The sequence below is a fragment of the Mytilus californianus genome, unplaced genomic scaffold (assembly GCF_021869535.1).
Source record: "Mytilus californianus isolate M0D057914Y unplaced genomic scaffold, xbMytCali1.0.p SCAF_8, whole genome shotgun sequence".
Classification (NCBI taxonomy): domain Eukaryota; kingdom Metazoa; phylum Mollusca; class Bivalvia; order Mytilida; family Mytilidae; genus Mytilus; species Mytilus californianus.
The window spans coordinates 46,886,716-46,893,533 of NW_026262734.1; the positions used below are offsets into that span (position 1 = coordinate 46,886,716).

At 31.0% G+C, this 6,818-nt stretch overlaps 1 pseudogene; it reads right to left on the reverse strand.

Moving 5' to 3' along the window:
* Positions 1 to 1,013: 1,013 nt before the first annotated feature.
* Positions 1,014 to 6,124, reverse strand: LOC127712053 (uncharacterized; annotated as a pseudogene).
* Between the last annotated feature and the right edge of the window lie 694 nt (positions 6,125 to 6,818).

Here is a 6,818-nt window from a genome sequence, read left to right on the forward strand (position 1 = left end):
TCTGCAGTTTTGCTTTCTTTGTCACTGCTATTGCCTTTCTTTTCTTTGCCTGCAAGTCCCGTAATGTGGACAGTTTTTTTGTGTGGACCCCAGGTGATAGGCCTGCAGATACATTAGCCTGAAAAATAAAATATTATATAAAAGAATATATGTTTTATTATAATTTTGTGTCATATAATTTCGTCAGTATTGCAATGCATATATGTATTTGTGTAAATTAATTAACTTTCATTAATTTCAAACATAAGTTAGAGTAATAAAATTTCATACATGAATGAACAGATATTAAGAGACTATGAGGAACTTTGATAATGAAAAAAATATTACATATCTTTCAACAAGTCATGCATGATTTTCAACACATTACAGTTGTCACAGCAGTTTCATGTATTTTCAGAAAGAAAACAAACATATTCTAAAATTTATGGCTGTATTTAATCAATAGAAAAGAAAAAAATATAAAAAAAGTAAACTATTTTCAAGAGCCACTCTTTCCAAGAATCATGCAATTTTCTGTTTTGAATTCAATTAGATATAATGCCAGGTCTAGGGAGAGAAAAAAATATACAAAGAATGCATTTCAGTATATTCTGAAGAAGGAAAGAGAACTTGAACAAATATTTTACAATGAAATGCAATTTAACTTTAAAACCCTGACCCACAACTGACCATTCTGGGGTACATCTTATAAACTTTTTTTTTTAATTGTAAATAATTCTAACATCATGAACATTATAGGGACTGCATGAAACTTAGAGTGACATTTAAATAACAATGCCCTTTCTTTCTTTTCTGGATAGTACTAGACTTTTAACAGATGCTAAGGAATGACAAGATGGCCTTATAATTTGTGTCAGTGAACAGAAGCCAGAAAGAAATTGTATTTCAAAATGTTCAATTTAATTTTGTAACCAACAGCATGCATTAAAAAAAATCAAAACTGAATTTTCTTACATCAACTGTGTATATGTGACCTCTATTTTTTTGGACAACACTTGCAGCTATTCTGTAACCTAGGCTTCCTGAGCCACCATAATGTTTTGACTTGGTGCCTTCGAAGCAACAGTTTTATTGAAACTCTCATTTCCTTGAGTACTTTCTAAGTTGGCAAGTTTATTTGAATGTTCAGCATAATTTGAAAAAAAAAATTGTTTCAATGATGCCTGTAGTGCCGTATCAGACAACGGTTTACCATAAGGCAATGATCTGTACTTAAGTCCACTCTGTTCAATAAACCTACACCAATCAGTATGACAGTCACTGTGGTCTCCAAATGGATGCTTAGCCAATGCTGGCAGACTCTGACAAATTTTTTCTGGTTGACCTTTTCCTTGTGCCACCAAGAAATTAAAGCATTTTACGACATAATTTATCACTTTAGTTGATAATGATTGATGTTTATTTTTTAAGTCGTAAAGTTTTTTACCTAATGTTTTTTTGATGTGATAACTGTCTGACAGCTTTATTATGTTTTTATCTACGTTAGATCTTATTCTGGCAATTGTAGTAGAGTCCTCATCCCCAACAATAGTACAGACGTTCGTACCTTTTAATCTAGCTTCTCTGACTAGGTCAATTACCATATCTGGCTCCATGGCTTTTGCACTCCCACCACAATTTTTCCTGCACTGATGAACCTTTGGTATTTTTCCTTTTCTACTGGCTACCTCGCATATCCTGCAAGTTTATGACCTCCATTTATAACCAAGTATTTTGCGGGACTTTGCTCCAATCATTGAACAATGTCCTATTAAAAAAAGATATCCAAGCTTGATATATTCATAATAAAGACTCAAAAGCTTTATATATTTAGGAAATCTTTCATTCCTTTTAAACCTTAAATCTCTTCTATAATAGACATATGGCCAGGGAACACAGTTTTTTCGTAGTACATTTCTTTTATACAATAAATTCAAATTAAAAAAATCGCACCTGCTCTATCTCAAAAAGATTTTTACAGTGTAATGTACTACTATTGGGACAAATAATATCAAAATTATAGAAACTTCTACCAGCTCTAACTCAAAATATTGACAATTCTATGTTAAGGGGGTCTAAAATTCAGTTTGACAGTTTCAGACATACTAATTTTGACCTTTTTTCACTAGACCAAATCACTACTTAACATAAAGATTCAGCAGACAAATTTTTTTAACATGTAATTTCACACCCTTACTTAATATATCATGCATCAAATATCAAGAAATAAATTGGGAAAGTGTATGAAAAAAATAGCAAGTTATACACTGTTTACACTAGGGACTATATTCGTAGACAACGAAAACCAAAGGACGATAACTGTGTCCTTGGACCTAATATTCAATCTCAAATATTTCTATCGGACCTTGAAAATTTTTAAATAATTTTAAACAAGAAAATTTCACCTAAAATTCTGTCAATATGCATTTATAGAGTTGGACTAAAAATTCAAGAATTGGCATGAGGGGGAAACTTGGAAGTAATATCAATTAGCTTTCCTCAGAGAATAAATGTTTATGGTTAATGACTAATGAAGATAGCTTATGTTAGAAAACTTATATTAAATATTATTATATTAGAACTAACAAACAATCAAGATTCATTACTAAATCAAACCCACATCTGAAATATGAAAATGAGGGAGTTGTCTCTCTTTGTCAAAATCTAGCTTGATATCATTATAATGTTGGCATTTCTATTTTTATGATTAAGTTCAAAGTTTTTATACAATAAATACAATTATAACTCTAATGAACCATTAAATGTCTTATTTTTTTTTTATTTAGTTTGTTTATTATGTTATGAATAGTACCATTGTATTTTTTCTGTCCCTTAAAGGGCACCTCGATCATGTTGATAGGTTTATAAAATTAAATCAGTATACTGCTACTTATTCATAGAATTTTGTCAGTATATCCAATTGTGTATGTTACTTTTTACCTTCAGTTGTTAATTAAAAAATGTATACAATTAGATTGTGACATTTTTTGTTTATTGAGCAGGATAATATCATAGCAGATATGTACAATTAATGTCTTGTCCATGGTAAAACAAGCACACATGGCTACAATAAAAGATTTCTTATGAGATTTGTGACTACATGTTGTTGTAATATCTATGTTTGTTTAAAGCCTACTTTATAGTTATATGGTTTTTGATTGTAATGTAAACTTTTCTTGTATGTCTGGTCTATAACTATATATTATATTTCAGGGATTATTTTCTTAAATATAATGTACCTGTAAGGCTATCATATGCCCTGCCACTTCCTCTTTTCTGCCAACCTGCATCTACACACACTGTTATGTTTTCATTTCCTCCAAATCTAAAATTAAATAAATTTGTAAATAAAACACTAAACATAATTTGTATCAATGACTAAGTTGATAAGTCCAATTGTTTAATCCAACATGAAAGTTGTCTATTTGTGATTGTATGTGTCTTTCTGGAAATAAAATGATTTTTGCACCTAAAAGACTAGTTGTAGATAAGGGTTTTACCTTAAATGAGCCACCACATTGAATCATTAAAATTCATTTTAGTAGATGTGTCCTTTTTACAGTGAAAATTATTATATGACGTCATGATAAGCCCAAATGAACTTTTTCTGGTATTTCATTAGAATGGTTATAGCTGTATTGCTTTTAAGAGATATTCTCATAGTAATTCTATAGTTTTTCTGTCTCAAATATTATTTTTATCTAGCTTCTATGTTTATCTAGCTTCTATGGATTGTTAGGAAGCTACCATTTGATTTTTTTGGGGGTGGGGGGGGGGGGGGGGGGGATAAATTGTGTCCTGCATTTTTTTTTAGATGTAATCTCTGTTCTGCTTTCAAAGTTTTCACTGGAATTGGTCCTGCCTTTTTTTATTATTTTATCTTGACCATTTTTAAACTAATTGTCATCCTGCCATTTTTTGTTGCTAAGTTGCTCATCATGCCTTTTTTTTCAAAACTTCATCCTAGCCCCCCCCCCCCCACCCCCCCTCTCATATAAATCAATGGTAGCTCCCTTAGATAAACTCAATTTCTAAACAATCAAACCCACAATTTAAGTCAGCAACCCTTCAAATATACAATACAATTATCCCCAAAAATGTAATTCTTTAGTAAGACATAGGCCTATTTTTTAATAAAGTGAATAAAATTTAAATTTCCAATTTTCATAATTCATAATTCATCAATTCATTAGTTATACCTTCATAGACTTTACTTTTGAAGCCATATTATCCCTTTAAATGTCAATAACTATTGAATGAATTCATTTTGTTTTTGGTTTTTTTTGTTCAGTATTTTTAAAAAAATTTCATAAATTAATAAATATCATCTACACACTCTTTAGTCAAAGTCTTTTCTTTTTCCATCCATTCTGCCATTGATTCTTCTGCAAGTGATTCCAGCACTTTTCCAACCTCTTTTGATCTTTCATCAAACATTTTTTGGCTCACTGTTGGCATGTTTAAAATTGATAAGAATGCATTAAGTTGATGTTCTCCAAGTCCAATATGTATGGCAGCTATAAGATACAAGAAATGTTTATTATGATTTAATGATTGCTTATACATCAGTTATATATGTAAGTACTAATAGTATTCAACTGATTTAAAATTGTATGCACCAATGTGAAATAAGATTTTGTTGTAAAACAATAATTTTCAGTATTGTACGTACCCCTTTGTCAATAACTGGTCTGTGAAACTCAAGTTAACAATATGCATGGCCTTTAGAAGAGCTGTCAGTGTCTTAATTGATACTTTATTGCACACAAAAATAAATGGTCTAAAATAGACAATTATTTTCAAATATCTTCATCGAAATTTTTCAATGCCTTTCTGAATAGTTTCAGATGTTAAAAATTCATGCAATTAATTTTATATATGTTGTACAAAAGTAAACAAACAAATGGTATTAGGCAGTGTGGTCATATACATTCTTTGTTCTTATTATGCTGATCAATTATAAAGTTGCTGTCCTCTCATTTAAAATAGTTAGAAACTTGATGTCCTATAACTTATCATACTACAAAAAATAGTACATTTAGGTTTGATGTACATACCCTGCTAAATTGGACCCCTGTTGTGTTCACTTATAGCTACACTTCGGTGCAGAGATTTAGATGGAATGGCGGGCCAGTTTACATACCCTGCATGGCCATTATTTAAAGCCAAATCAAACAATCTTTTAACAGTTTAAGATGTATAAGTGCAAAGTGCAGATTTATAAGTCCCAGAAAATGCACTATATAAACCAGGTGGTTGATCAGAAATCGGTCATGTTCATGTATGCACCAGTTTATCAAGATTTAACTGTACATTTAAAGTTTTTATTTATGCAGTACTCATTATCATTACCTAGTGCAACTTTACTGTTGATATCCCAAATTCTTCCATGTCGCTTGCCAGTTGGTACATTGTTTAAGTGCTTACAATTTTGATTCATACACATAACTTTCAGAATGGATCTTAAACCACACTCATTTATCTTTACTGCATGTTTTAAATGTAAAGGAAGGCCACACAATTTACACTCCAGATTGTCAGCTAAAACCCCCAACTCAATAACTCTCCTGCCTTTTCTCCACTCATCCGTATCTGGTGTTATATTTACATCATCTTCGTCAATAACTTCTTCGTGTATCACGTTTGATATGTCTGGTGTTGAATAAGGTGTACGAAAATTGGAGGCATATGGGTGGTCCAACTTCAAATTCCGATTAAATGACCGTCTGATCTGCCCTTTTCTAATAGCTTTAAGTTTCCTTTTGTTCCTCGACGAATTAAACCCAGACTTAAGCTTCCCCATTCTTAAAACGATATTCAAAGTTCAAGTATGTAAAATATATAGTTCAAAAACGTGTATAAAATATAGAAAAGGTATCAAAACGCTATAGAAAGTACGAGTGAAACAATCGTCTGCAAAGTGCAACTCCCGTCGGCAATGTAAACAAAAATACCGGAAGTTGCGGAAATGTACGTTTCATTGTCGATTAATTTCTTATTTATCAAAGAAACATTTAGGAGAAATCTGTGAACTAAAATAAAGCCTTTATTTCTTTTTATTGTTGATAAAACTATAGATCTTTTTACGACATATCATTTTGCATTACGGTGCGCCAACTTTGCCAAAATCGTGACTAGCGAACATCCTTAATATTGCGTATACCTACATGTAAATATGCCACCTTCATCGTCCAAGTTTTTATCGTACGAAATACCGATTAAAAAATGTTAAGCTGCAAAATCATGTGAATGGAATTAATGTATAATTGGTGCCACGAGTAGCACGCTTAATCATATTAATTGGAAACATCTTAGACACAAGACAAAATCACCTGCGCGTATTGTTTCAGACAATGTCAACTAGAACAGATCAAGAATACTTTCATCTTCTTAATATGAAGTTACAAACTTCATAGTAGATACGATATAATTGGATTATTAAAGCTTCATCAAATTATAAAGTTCAATTTAAACATAAAAGGTTACTATATATAAGGTCTTTCAAGGAGTTGTCTGTTCAAGGTAAGGAATATGACAGCTGTTTTCCATTCCTTATTTGTTTTTAAGCTTTTGAATTTACCATGCTTTAAAGAACTTTCCGTTTTAAGTTTCCCTTGGAGTTTGGTATTTTTGTTATTTTAACTAAGTCAAACAAAATAATAAGTCATATAAACGATAGAAAACACACTCAACCATACACATTTAACTTAGTATAAATAACAATAATACGTACTACCAATATATAATCACTTACCTATCAGAGATTTTACTGCTCCAAAGAGAAAGACAAAAACAACTGCTTTGATAATACTCATCTTCTCCTCTTTGCAAGTTGTAAG